We start from the raw sequence: 15,933 nt of genomic DNA on the forward strand, positions 1-15,933 counted from the left end.
AAAAAAAAAAAAAACCCACCCCAAATAAAAACCTATAACCACCAACATACTTGGGTAATGGATAAACAGTATAAAATGTGTAAATTACAATATCAATAATCTAAAATGTGTATGTGAGGGTACAAGAGTGGGGAAAGAAGTACAAAATTTTTGTATTAAATTGAAATTGTTATTAATTAAAAATAGATTGTTATAACTATAATACATTTTCTGTAAATCTTATGGTAATCACAAAGGAAAAACCTGTTGTTTGTGTTTGTGTGTGTGTGTGTGTATGGGTATACATATATATGTATATGTATATATATACACATATATATATATGCACACACACACATACACACACAAACTTGCATTGTGGAGACGACAATATAAAAATTATGAATGGATTTGAAAGTATTGACAAGAGAATAGCTGAAGTAATGGGCTCTAGAAACTATGCTGAAGGAATGAAGTTTTGATGGTTATATTATTGAAAGAGAAATTGAGCAACCAAATTTGTTTTAGATCTTTAAATTCTAGTAGTTTCTGACATTGGAGTAATTGAGCAAGAAAGCTAGAAAGATAGAAGGTTGGTTACTTTCAAGTCCAAATTCCAAAGACTATTTTAAAACATCTTTGATTATTCACTATTTCATAACTCCTTTATAATCCCTTAAATATCTATGTGCAATTTAGTTGATTTTTGTTTTATTTTGATCAATAAACAAGATGTTCTATGAGTAATATACTTTTATATGTAACTAGTCAAATATTCCTTTTGACATTTCCATTTCCACTCAGCTTATTTTAATTGCAAGTATCATCTTCTACAAGATTGGCAGTATCACATGGTAGTCAGCATATTGCTGTCTTTTAGTTATTATTTCATATTATATCTCTTTAGATTCAGAAATACTCTTTCATTTTTTGGCTATTTCTATAGTTTGCCTAAATGTCTTTCCCTCCCTCCCTCCCTTCCTTCCTTCCTTCCTTCCTTCCTTCCTTCATTCCTTTCTTTCTTTCTTTTTTCTGTCTTTCTTTTAGAGTGTTGTTACTTTTTTAAATAAATACATGGACATAGATGTATATTTTTTGATGAATTAATTAATCTTGTTGCTGGTCTAGTTATTTTTATTCTTTTTCCTTTGTTATTTGTGATTTAGTTGCCAGTATTGGTTGCAAGAAATTACTTCTGAAATCCAGTTAGTCAAAAGAACTCAATTTGGGCGGAAAAAAACCTGAATTATTAGAATATTATAGTGAAAATCTGGGGAAACAATTCAATTATTATATTTTAGTGAAAAATCTGCCATGATACTCATTGCAAAATAACTAGAGGGCAGTGAAGTGAACAGGGAGCAGTTTGATAGCCATGGGGCTGGGCTCAAAAGTCTTAGGCAGTTTCACAGTAAAAGTAGACTCTGTTGTCAGGAAGATGACAGGTTTTTTTTGGCAGGATTTGCAAGTCCGGATTTAGTTTTTCAAATTGAAGCCACCACATATATCTGAGGAATAAATACTATATATCACATTCAACTTGCTCATGCAAATCTCATGTTACACATGCAAATCTCATTATTTTTAAAGCACAGAAAAGTAGTCCTTAGGTGACGTAGAACTTTTAAACCACCAACCTTCTCACAATAGAAACTTTGATTAAAAATTCTCCAGCAGTTGGGGCTGGCAATAATTTGTAGGCTTAAATAAAAGTAAAATGATGGGTTTATTTAAAAAGTTATGATAAAATATGGCATCAAAGGTACTGAAATATTAAGCTTTTTCTCCTCTTTTCTACAATTTCTAAACCTGTAAAGCTATGCTAATATTTACTAATTAATATTATTTTAAATAAAGAACACAATAATTTTTATTAGCATGAATTTTACTATATATATATATATATATATATATATATATATATATATATATATATGTATTGTGCTTTGAAATTTTTAAATGCCAATATAAAAACATTTAACCCATTTAACATGTGAGGAATCACTGAAATGAAAGTTTTAAATGCCAATATAAGGGCATTTAACACATTTAACATGTGTGGAATCACTGAAATGAAAGTTTTACATGCCAATATAAGGATATTTAACACATTTAACATATGTGGAATCACTGAAATTATATAATTTTTTTATACATATGTATTTTGTTGCTATCAAAAATATGGAAGTATTGTACAAAACTAACTCAACTATCTTTCACTTTTTGATATGCCACCATATTATCATCTCCAACTTCAGTTTACTGAAGAATATCAAAGCACTAACAAGAAGAATTTGCCCAATGTTTGCCTTTTCTTCTCTGTCACCCTTTTAAGTATGAGTCATTGGCTAGTAGAGGCAACAACAATATGGTTTTGTGGTGGTTTGTGTTTCTTATAACACCTTTGCCTTCTTCTTCACGTTCATCAGAGACTGTGGGCAAGCAGGCTGTTGGGCTATCAAACCTCCCCTGTTGTTCAGACATAGAAGATTCTCTTGAGTATTGCTGAACTGACATATATATTTTGGAGTTTTGTTGGAATTCTGCGTGTCTTGGGCATAGCAAACACTGTAGATAAATGAGTGACAATGAATGATGACAGATATGTATGCAAGTGTTGCTTATCTCTTCTACAAACAGACATTCTCCATTTTTCCTTAGAACTAACTTAGAAAATGAAGTTCAAAGATAATTTATTTTATATTAATAAAATATTTTATGTAAATAATAATTTATATTATTCAGAATTTTAAGACAGTAACAGCAAAGAAATAACAGACCCTTCTGAATATGTGTCCAAGTGCATGCCTATAAAGCCACCTTGCTAGAAGCGGTCAATAAGACTGTCTAATGAGTTGCAAACAAGATTGTCTACCAGAGGCCCCCAGAAATCAGCAGTGCATTTCCTGGTGTCTTCTTATTGTTCTTATTGTTGCCCTTGTAAAACCCTTCAACAATCTGCATCTTGACTTGGGAAACTACAGGTTTGGACAGAGAAAGAGAAAGTCAGGGGGAGGAAAGATTTCTGTGGAGAAAGGAGGAGACTGCCCTGCAAGGAGCTGAGTAGATTGAGATTATCTAATTTCTATGTTCTGGTTCCAGTCTCGAGAGCAGGATCCCTCAACTTGAAAAACCTATGCCTGTGAATAGGGCGGAGGACTTGTGGCCCTCCCAACTCCACCCAGGCCCCCCTGGCTCTTGACACCCTGAATCTTTGCCTCCATCCCCTCATGTAACCTGGATCCATTCTCCAGTTCCTAGTTCTATTATCACCTTCTCACAGAGACACTTCCTTAAAGGAAACTGCTCTTCCCCTATGATCTTCCCTTAGTTTTATTCAATTTATATAGTGGTTCAGCCATCACCACAAACCAATGTTAGAACATTTGCTTACCCCAAAGCTTTCATGATTATCACTTTTAGTTAATGTACACTGACAACAACCCTCAGTCCAACACTACCATTAACCATCTTTTGTTCTTTGTATATTTGCTTTTTCTGAATGGTTTCAATATTTGAAATGTTTTTAAAAACATAGGGATTTCAGCATCTGTCCTCCTTCACTTTTTTTACATTATTTTGAAATTCATAATTCACCTATATTGCAGCAAAGTTATTTGCTGCTTTTTATCTCTGCATAGTATTTCGTTATATAGAATATACTGCATTTTGTTTATTCATTTATTCATCATCTAATGGACATCTGTATTTTTTCCACTTTTGGGATATAGTTAATAATGCTGCTATAAATACTGTCCACATTACTTGTATGAATATTTTTTATTATTATTGGGTAAATTTCCAGTAGTGGAACTGTTTTTATCAAATAATAAGTTTATATTAAACTTGTTAAGAAATGCCAAGCTGTTTTCCAAAATGGCTTCACAATTTTACATTTTCACAGCAATCTGTGATGGCCCTAGTTTCTCTACATCCTTACAAAAGCACATTATTTTCTGTCTAATTACAGTCATTCCAATGGGTACATGTGGTATCTCTTTGGAATTTAATTTGTATCTCCCTAATGAACAATGTTATAGAAGATCTTTTAATGTGTTCATGAGCTATTTATATTCATGAAATGTCTATTTAACTTTGTTCTCATTTTTAAATAAAGTTGTTTACTTTCATATGTTACTGTGTTAAAGATTTGTTTATTCATTTCTTTATACAATGCTATTTAACTTTGTTCTCATTTTTAAATAAAGTTGTTTACTTTCATGTTACTGTGTTAAAGATTTCTTTATACATTCTGATAAAAATCTTTATCAGATATATAATTTGTAAATATTTTTCCCAGTATAACCTTTAAAAATATATTTCAGTGAAATATTTAAAAGTAATCTATTTTGATAAATTTAAATAAGTTTGTCAATAGTTTTGCTTTATGGAACATGTTTTGAATATCATATGTAAAATCCTTTAGTTTAATCTAAGGACACAGAATTTTTCTCCTGTAGCTTAGGTCTGTGTTCTATTGTTTGTGTATGACATGATGTAATAGTCATTTTTTTTTTTCAGTTCCTTTTAATTTTGCTATTCCAAGCACAACTTGCTGAAAATACTATTTTCCTCTATTTGTAGGTTTGGTATATTTATTGAAAACCAATAAAGTAGCGTGGCACAGGGCTGGTGCAGTTACATGCCTGTAATCCCTGCAACTCAGGAGGCTGAGGCTGGAGGATCAAAGTTCAAGGGCAGTCTCAACAATGTCGCAAAACCTCAGTAACTTAGTGATACCTCTTTGAAATTATGATAACCTGACATTCAAAAACAAAAAAGATGTGGAATGTTGCTGAGTGGTAAAAAACCCCTGGTTTCATTCCTAGTACCACAAAAAGTAAAATAAAATAAACTGAAGGTTTACTTCTGGCCTTTCAATTCTTATTTATTGGTTTAGATGTCTATTGTCATGTGACTATCATACAATGTCAATGTCTTAATTATTCTAGTTTTGTTCAAGATTCTCAACATTGTTCTCTTGAGAAATTGTTTTTGTTGCTTTGGTACTTTAGGTTGCAACTTAAGTATGAGCATCAGGTTGGAAAATTTCAACAGGAACCTGATCTATTTTTGTAAGGAGATAGGGTAAAAAGTGAATAGATAAATTTGAGAATTGCCATTTTGACAATACTGGATCTTTTAATCCATGAACATGGAATATTTCTCCATTGGAATATTCTATACTTTCTTTCAGCAATATTTTGTATTCCTGATTATAAGACTTAGAATATTTTTGTTAATTTCTGCTTTTTTAAGTTATTGTGAATATAATCATTGTAATCCATTTCTTTTTTAGGTTCCTTGTTACTAGAGTGTAGAAATATAGCTGTTTTGACCGGCGGATCAGGCCCAGGAGCCTGCCGGCATGGTACACACATCACCCCAATTGGAGTAGGGGCAGAGCAGAGTCGCCGTCCGTGCCAGGAACAGGCCCAGCGACCTGCCGGGGGGGTAGTCACGACACCCCAATTGGAGTAGGGGCAGAGCAGAGCCACCACCCGTGCCCGAAAGGTGGGCAGACCTGTGACTGACCAGCGGGACAGGCCCAGTGGCCTGCCAGTACGACAGACACGTCACCCCATTTGGAGTAGGGGCAGAGCAGAGCCGCCGCCCGCGCCTGCAGGGTAGGCAAACCTGCAACCGACCGGCGGATAAGGCCCGGTGGCCTGCCGGCGTGGTACACTCATCACCCCAATTGGAGTAGGGGCAGAACAGAGCCGCCGCCAGCGCCCAGAACAGGCCCAGTGACCTGCCGGCATGGTAGTCACGACACCCCAATTGGAATAAGGAGAGAGCAGAGCCGCGGCCCGCGCCTGCAAGAAAGAAACGCAAGCAGTATGAAAAGACAAGAAAAGAAAGGACCACAAGCAATGCAGGTCAACGCAACGTTAGAAGAGGTAACAGCTGCAGCAGATGGAATGTCAGATAAAGAATTCAGGATATACATTCTTCAGATGATCTGGAGTATCAAGGAAGACATTAGACAGCAAAATCAGACAATGAAAGATCACTTCGACAATGAATTACGCAAACAAATCCAGGAAGCAAAGGATCAACTATACAGGGAGATAGAGGTTATAAAAAACAAACAAAGAGAAATCCTAGAAATGCAGGAAGCAAAAAACCAACTTAAAAACTCAATGGAGAATACTACCAGCAGAGTAGAACACTTAGAAGATAGAACATCAGACAATGAAGACAAAGTATTTCAACTGGAAAAGAACATAGACAGCTCAGCAAGACTGTTAAGAAACCATGAGCAGAACATCCAAGAAATATGGGATAACATTAAGAGACCAAACTTAAGAGTCATTGGGATACAGGAAGGTACAGAGCTCCAAACCAAAGGAATGAGCAGTCTATTCAATGAAATAATACGAGAAAACTTCCCAGACTTGAAGAATGAGACAGAATCCCAAATCCTAGAAGCCTACAGGACGCCGAATGTGCAAAATCATAAGAGATCCACACCTAGACACATTATAATGAAGATGCCCAACATACAGAATAAGGAGAGAATTTTAAAAGCTACAAGAGAAAGGAAGCAGATTACATTTAGGGGTAAGCCAATCAGGATAACAGCTGATCTTTCAACACAGACTCTGAAAGCTAGAAGATCCTGGAATAACATATTTCAAACACTGAAAGAAAATGGGTTCCAACCAAGAATTGTGTATCCAGCGAAATTAAGCTTCAGGATGGAAGATGAAATTAAAACCTTCCACGATAAACAAAAGTTTAAAGAATTCGCAGCTAGAAAACCATCTCTTCAAAACATCCTCGCCAAAGCATTACAGGAAGAGGAAATGGAAAATAACAATGAAAACCAACAGTGGGAGGTAGGACAGTAAAGGGGGGGAAAATAATCAAAGAGGAAAACAAACCATGTTTAGTAACAGAAATAAACAAATATGGCTGGAAGAACAACCCATATCTCAATAATAACCCTAAATGTTAATGGCTTAAACTCACCAATTAAGAGACACAGGCTAGTAGAATGGATCACAAAACAAGACCCAACAATATGCTGCCTACAGGAGACGCATTTGATAGGAAAAGACATACATAGGCTGAAGGTGAAAGGTTGGGAAAAATCATATCACTCATATGGACTTCGGAAACAAGCAGGAGTGTCCATACTCATATCAAATAAAATAGATTTCAAGCCAAAGTTAATCAAAAGGGATAAAGAGGGACACTACATACTGCTTAAGGGAACCATACACCAACAAGACATAACAATCATAAATATTTATGCCCCAAACAATGGTGCAGCTATGTTCGTCAAACAAACTCTTCTCAAGTTCAAGAGTCTAATAGACCACCATACCATAATCATGGGAGACTTCAACACACCTCTCTCGCCACTGGACAGATCTTCCAAACAAAAGTTGAATAAGGAAACTATAGAACTCAATAACACTATTAATAACCTAGACCTAATTGACATATATAGAGTATACCACCCAACATCAAGCAGTTACACTTTTTTCTCAGCAGCACATGGATCCTTCTCAAAAATAGATCATATATTATGTCACAGGGCAACTCTTAGACAATATAAAGGAGTAGAGATAATACCATGCATCTTATCTGATCATAATGGAATGAAACTGAAAATCAACGATAAAAGAAGGAAGGAAAAAGCATACATCACTTGGAGAATGAACAATAGGTTACTGAATGATCAATGGGTTATAGAAGACATCAAGGAGGAAATTAAAAAATTCTTAGAGATAAATGAAAACACAGACACAACATATCGGAATCTATGGGACACATTGAAAGCAGTTCTAAGAGGAAAATTCATTGCTTGGAGTTCATTCCTTAAAAAAAGAAAAAACCAACAAATAAATGATCTCATACTTCATCTCAAAATCCTTGAAAAAGAAGAGCAAAACAACAGCAAAAGAAGTAGAAGGCAAGAAATAATTAAAATCAGAGCTGAAATTAATGAAATCGAAACAAAAGAAACAATTGAAAAAATTGACAAAACTAAAAGTTGGTTCTTTGAAAAAATAAACAAAATCGACAGACCCTTAGCGATGCTAGCGAAGAGAAGAAGAGAGAGAACTCAAATTACTAGCATACGGGATGAAAAAGGCAATATCACAACAGACACTTCAGAAATACAGAAGATAATCAAAAACTATTTTGAATCCTTATACTCCAATAAATTAGAAGATAGTGAAGGCATAGATAAATTTCTTAAGTCATATGATCTGCCCAGATTGAGTCAGGAGGATATAGACAACCTAAACAGACCAATATCAATTGAGGAAATAGAAGAAACCATCAAAAGACTACCAACTAAGAAAAGCCCAGGACCGGATGGGTATACAGCAGAGTTTTACAAAACCTTTAAAGAGGAACTAATACCAATACTTTTCAAGCTACTTCAGGAAATAGAAAAAGAGGGAGAACTTCCAAATTCATTCTACGAGGCCAACATCACCCTGATACCTAAACCAGACAAAGACACTTCAAAGAAAGAAAACTACAGACCAATATCTCTAATGAACCTAGATGCAAAAATCCTCAATAAAATTCTGGCGAATCGGATACAAAAACATATCAAAAAAATTGTACACCATGATCAAGTAGGATTCATCCCTGGGATGCAAGGCTGGTTCAATATACGGAAATCAATAAATGTTATTCACCACATCAATAGACTTAAAAATAAGAACCATATGATCATCTCGATAGATGCGGAAAAAGCATTCGACAAAGTACAGCATCCCTTTATGTTCAAAACTCTAGAAAAACTAGGGATAACAGGAACATACCTCAATATTGTAAAAGCAATCTATGCTAAGCCTCAGGCTAGCATCATTCTGAATGGAGAAAAACTGAAGGCATTCCCTCTAAAATCTGGAACAAGACAGGGATGCCCTCTCTCTCCACTTCTGTTCAACATAGTTCTCGAAACACTGGCCAGAGCAATTAGACAGACGAAAGAAATTAAAGGCATCAAAATAGGAAAAGAAGAACTTAAATTATCACTATTTGCAGATGATATGATTCTATACCTAGCAGACCCAAAAGGCTCTACAAAGAAACTATTAGAGCTAATAAATGAATTCAGCAAAGTGGCAGGATATAAAATCAACACGCATAAATCAAAGGCATTCCTGTATATCAGCGACAAATCCTCTGAAATGGAAATGAGGACAACCACTCCATTCACAATATCTTCAAAAAAAATAAAATACTTGGGAATCAACCTAACAAAAGAGGTGAAAGACTTATACAATGAAAACTACAGAACCCTAAAGAGAGAAATAGAAGAAGATCTTAGAAGATGGAAAAATATACCCTGTTCATGGATAGGCAGAACTAACATCATCAAAATGGCGATATTACCAAAAGTTCTCTATAGGTTTAATGCAATGCCAATCAAAATCCCAACGGCATTTCTTGTAGAAATAGAGAAAGCAATCATGAAATTCATATGGAAAAATAAAAGACCCAGAATAGCAAAAACAATGCTAAGCAGGAAGTGTGAATCAGGCGGTATAGCGATACCAGACTTCAAACTATACTACAGAGCAATAGTAACAAAAACAGCATGGTACTGGTACCAAAACAGGCGGGTGGACCAATGGTACAGAATAGAGGACACAGAAACCAATCCACAAAACTACAACTATCTTATATTTGATAAAGGGGCTAAAAGCATGCAATGGAGGAAGGATAGCATCTTCAACAAATGGTGCTGGGAAAACTGGAAATCCATATGCAACAAAATGAAACTGAATCCCTTTCTCTCGCCATGCACAAAAGTTAATTCAAAATGGATCAAGGAGCTTGATATCAAATCAGAGACACGCCGTCTGATAGAAGAAAAAGTTGGCTACGATCTACATACTGTGGGGTCGGGCTCCAAATTCCTCAATAGGACACCCATAGCACAAAAGTTAATAACTAGAATCAACAAATGGGACTTACTCAAACTAAAAAGTTTTTTCTCAGCAAAAGAAACAATAAGAGAGGTAAATAGGGAGCCTACACCCTGGGAACAAATCTTTACTCCTCACACTTCAGATAGAGCCCTAATATCCAGAGTATACAAAGAACTCAAAAAATTAGACAATAAGAGAACAAACAACCCAATCAACAAATGGGCCAAGGACCTGAACAGACACTTCTCAGAGGAGGACATACAGTCAATCAACAAGTACATGAAAAAATGCTCACCATCTCTAGCTGTCAGAGAAATGCAAATCAAAACCACCCTAAGATACCATCTCACTCCAGTAAGATTGGCAGCCATTATGAAGTCAAACAACAACAAGTGCTGGCGAGGATGTGGGGAAAAGGGTACACTTGTACATTGCTGGTGGGACTGCAAATTGGTGCAGCCAATTTGGAAAGCAGTATGGAGATTTCTTGGAAAGCTGGGAATGGAGCCACCATTTGACCCAGCTATTCCCCTTCTTGGTCTATTCCCTAAAGACCTAAAAAGAGCATGCTACAGGGACACTGCTACATCGATGTTCATAGCAGCACAATTCACAATAGCAAGACTGTGGAACCAACCTAGATGCCCTTCAATAGACGAATGGATAAAAAAAATGTGGCATTTATACACAATGGAGTATTACTCTGCATTAAAAAATGACAAAATCATAGAATTTACAGGGAAATGGATGGCATTAGAGCAGATTATGCTAAGTGAAGCTAGCCAATCCCTAAAAAACAAATGCCAAATGTCTTCTTTGATATAAGGAGAGTAACTAAGAACAGAGTAGGGACGAAGAGCAGGAGAAGAAGATTAACATTTAACAGGGATGAGAGGTGGGAGGGAAAGGGAGAGAGAAGGGAAATTGCATGGTAATGGAAGGAGACCCTCAGGGTTATACAGTGGAGGGGGTAGAGAGAGAGGAGGGGAGGGGAGGGGAGAGGAGGGGAGGGGAGGGGAGAGGAGGGGAGGGGGGATGGTGGAGGATGGGAAAGGCAGCGGAGCACAACAGACACTAGTATGGCAATATGTAAATCAATGGATGTGTAACTGATGTGATTCTGCAATCTGTGTATGGGGTGAAGGTGGGAGTTCATAACCCACTTGAATCAAAGTGTGGAATATGATATGTCAAGAAATTTGTAATGTTTTGAACAACCAACAATAAAAAATTAAAAAAAAAAGAAACATAGCTGTTTTATATATATACACACACATACACATATACACACACACACACACAAACACCAATTTTGATCTTACAAACTTTAAATGTGTTTTTTCTAAAAGTTTTTTTTTTTTTTTTTTATGGATTCCTTGATTTGATATTTTTTGCAAATACTGTCAAGCCACCTGTGAATAAAGACAGTTTCAATTCTGATACGTGTATTTATCATCTGTTTTTTCAAGTAGAGTCTCCAGGACGATGGTGAATAAAATTTGGCAGAGAAAAATTTATAATAGAAAGTTCTCTAAAGTGAATGATCTGAGAAAAGGAAGTTAGGGGTCAATAGTGACAAAAAAAAAAAAAAAACCTATCTAAACTTCAGTCAAATGGAAATGAACTTTAGGGTAATATTGATCAGTATATTTACCTTGTTTTCTAGAAATATAAAAAGAAAACAAGGCTAAAATTGTAATTTGTAAAGAAATAACAGTCACTACATGGTAGAATGGAAGGGGGTCTATTTAGTCTTTTTATTTTTGAAGTATTTTTCATCTGTACTCAGGTGTATTTATAAAGTTATTTTGTTTATTTTTGTTTTTCCATCAGGATTAGAGACTTCATCTGATATTAGGGATTTGTGAAATTATTTTTATGCAAAGCAAAATGCCTGACAGTTAGTGCCATGCCAGTTACAGGCTGTCAGATGTCAGAGCTGTTTATTTCTGTCTGTACCTTGATATTTTTGGTTTTGCTTTCATTTTTGGATGCAAAAAAGACTCATTTTTTGTGGATGGTGAAAAAGAATACATATTTTTCCGTTTTCCTCTATGTTGCATAGATTATCTTGTTGCCAGATTGTGTTTTGAATCTCCTCTATTAAAAAAATATGATCTAGAGTCAATTGATATATTCTTCAATTTTTCTGTTGTTCTCCAGTGTTTTCTCATTTGCTAACTTCTTAATTTGACTTGGAATTGAGCAATATTGTCATTAATAAACACTTTATCCAGAAACAGACTAATGAAATAATTTTTAAAAATTCAATAGGATGAAAATTGTTTTCTCATTTCAAATGATATCATAATATTTTCCTTATTTTTACTAATGTTTGTTATTTATTTTTAATGAATAAACTTGTCTCTGCATAGGAAGTTTTAAAATATTTTCATCATTCTATTTATTAGGGAGTTAAATCATGCAAATCCAGAAAGAGATCACTTATGTTCATTTTTTTTCCTATAAAATATTATAATGATACAATATTGTTAAGAATAAAGAAGATATCTATTTTAGTTGACTTTCAACGTATAATTTCTTCTAGATAATGGCTCAAATAAATCGGCTTATTTATAATCTTATGCTAATAAACATTTCTGCCTTAACTATGATTTCCAAATTATTATTCTACTCTTAACTTTCATTATTTATTTCCTACAGCAGATAGTGTGGCATAAATCAATTATCTTTTCCTTAGAAAATCCCACCTCTCTCATGGCTTTAGAGGCAATCTGTATATTATCTAAATTTTTATCTGCAACCTGGTCAATTCTCATCAAATCTCTCTCTCTATATATAGTAGACATCTTAAATTCAGTGTACCCATTAATGTCATGGATCCCTCATTTTCATCCTCCTTTATAATCCTCAACTCCTCTAAGTTTTTCTAAGTTAATAATATTTAGGTAAAGAGTAGAGTTATTTTTGATAGCTCGTTTTAATAACATATTCTTCCTAGTCCAGGAATCACATCTAATTGTTTCTGTCTTCAAATTATATGCAGAATTCAACCAAAGATCACTGTTGAAGTCAACATTGTCTCCTTCCTGAACTACTGCTGAATTTGTCCAATACGCTAACCCAATTTTATTTCCTCAGGACACTGACAATACAACAAGCCAATATATGCTACCATTGAACTTCTATTTAAACTCACCAAGGGCTGCCAGTTTCTCTCAATATAAAAGCCAAAATCAGAAATACTCACATGATTTTAATTACATTGCCCTTTGCCTCTATCTCCCACTTTGTCTCTCTCACTCACTCTGATCAGCCTTCATTATTTTTCTTGCTGTAATTATATTCTTGGCTCAATATCTGACTGTGCTCGCTGTCTAGATTCTCCATTCCACAATTCCCTCAAGTCTTGCTTCATTTAAGCTTTTACCAAAATATTAACTTCTCAATGAATCTTCCCTGAGAACTTAAAGTTTAAACCCCTCCAGTTTTGTTGAAGATTCTCCCGTGAAATAGAATGGATAGGATGCATAAAGAAGTATATGAAATGGACTTATTTGGTGAGTCAGCTCACTTGATGAGGGAGGCTGAGAAGTCCTATCTGCAGGCCATCTGCAGGCTAGTAACTTGGAAAACCAGTGACATGGCTGAACCCAAATCTAAAGGCCTCAGAACCCAAAAAAGCTGGTATAAAACTCATCTGAGACCAAAAGTTCTAGAGCCTGGTCTAGGGCACTGATATGAGTTCCACAGTCCAAAGTCTGGGGAAGATGAGTTATGACATACAAGAGTAGGAGAAGCCTGTCCCAACACTGGGAGAGAGAGGGGGAATATTCACTTTTCCTATACCTTTTAGTTCCACCCACAACTTCAGGGTATTGGAAGATACTTGCTCTTTGAGGGCAGCTTTTCTCTACCTGCTCCATAAATTTACATATCAATCTTCTCAGGAAGCAACCTCAGGGACACACCTGGAGCAGTCCAATTATTCTAATCAAAAGTCAAGCCACCCTCATTTCCCTTCAAACAAAAGATGGATGGGCTCAGTGCCTAATGAACCACTGATAATAATAGTGTTTTACTGTCTATCTGGCTTCCCTAATTCAGTCAAGTAGTCACCTAAACTCATCTTCCCATCTCCTTATCACCAAACTCTCCATCAACTCTTCTCATTTTAATTCTCTCCGCAATACTTACCACTTCATAAAATTTCATAAGATTTAGATATTTGGTTTGGACAAACACAAGTTCCATGAGGAGACATTTTGACTTTTTTCTGTTTAGCCATTATTCCTACAACAGGGATGCTGAGTGCATTATGCCTGAAAAATGTGAATAGAACAAAGCAGGTTAAATATGATTGTTATGCTCTAATTCAGGACCCCCAAAAGACCACCAGAGACCAAGATCGATGTAAACAGCAAAGAGGAGTTTATTGCGAGCTAGCTGGTCCTCCACGCACACACAGCAACTGGTGACGCTGAGAGGCCCCGAGCCCAGGGTTTGCAGCAGTTTTATACATTCTTTGGAGAAGGCAGGACCCCCACATACATCATAGCATCTCTTAGCAAATCATCACACACCGCAGGAAAATCAAATAACAACTCTAAAACATGATTAGCACATTCACTGGCAGGAACAAGTTGGGTAAGGGTGATTGGTTACTACAAGAGGGGGATTCATTTGAACTGATTGGTTTAAGCCAAGAGGGGTGTTCATGCTGAATTACATGGTTTCCCAACACCATAAACTACTGGGAGGGTCATCTGGCATCCCAGGTATTTCCCTGTCTCATGCTGTTTGGTGGCTGCTAGGGAATTGCTATGGGTCCCCACCTAGCCTGACTGAGTCAGGGACACCTGGCGCAGCATATCTCTCCTATTATTTGTAGATAAACAACTTAGCAGGGTGGGAATGTGCCTAGGAGTGCTCTGTGGGTCTTTCCAAGGACAAAGGTCATGTCCCTTCCTTGGACAGGCTTTGCTCTGAGGTAGAGGCTGGTTTTTCATGATGCTTAAAATTATCTAAGGAAAATTATTTATGGCATTGTATTAATCTGGATAAAAAAAACTCCTAGGCAGCATTCTGTAATTTTATATAAGATAAATTATGTGCCAGTAAAAAAAAAAAAAAAAGCAAGAGTATAATGGCTTATAGTAACAAAAGGTTTTCTTTTCTTTTCTTTTAACTCATGGTTAAATGTTCATAGTGGACTAGTAAAATTTTGTCCATATCACATTTATATAAAATTCTGTATAGTTCCCCCTTCCACCAAGAGCTTTACACTTGTAATTGGAAAAAAGAAAAAGAAAAGAAACCATATCTAAGAATCCTAAGAATGTGATGACTCCTAACTTTCTGCTTCAAATTATCACTTTTGCTTATATTTCAATAATAAAGCAAATGGCAGGAACTATTTTAGGCCAATCTGGAAAAGTATAACTTTCTCACTGGAAGAGATCAAAATTATTGTGAACAATAGTAGTGCAGCATACCATAGGACATTTAAGTCATAATGAAAAGGACACATTTACATCAATACTTGTTATAATTTGTATTTTACTTTTGTAAGGGTCCGGCGAACGTTGGAAAAAGAGACCACCAAGAGACTGCGGCTCATGCAACAGCAAAAGGGGTTTATTGAGGATCCAATCCAGTGCACTGGGGCTCCGTGCTCACTCAAGAAGGGAGAGCAGCCCAGAGCCCGGAGCAGGGCTTGAGCAGTGTTTAAGTACACTTTTTGGGGAGGGTGGGGGCTTTGCATACATCACAATCTCCTTTAACAAATCATCATACACCGCGGGAAAATCAAACAACAACTCTTAGACATGATTAGTTCATTCATTGGCGGGAACAGGTTGGGCGGGAGTGATAGGTGAGTTCTAAGGGGGGAGGTACATTCAAACTGATTGGTTTAGGCCCTGCGATGCCTACATGCAAGGCCGCATAGGGTCCTAGGTTATTTATCTACTGGACAGTTCGGGGAATTGTTTTAACAGCTACAGGAATTTCAGGTTTTGGGGTGTAGCATAGGAACTTAACAATACCTGGTCCTTTACTTTTTAACTCAGGCCTTGCAGCTTAG

This window comes from Marmota marmota, unplaced genomic scaffold (assembly GCF_001458135.2).
Source record: "Marmota marmota marmota unplaced genomic scaffold, marMar, whole genome shotgun sequence".
Classification (NCBI taxonomy): domain Eukaryota; kingdom Metazoa; phylum Chordata; class Mammalia; order Rodentia; family Sciuridae; genus Marmota; species Marmota marmota.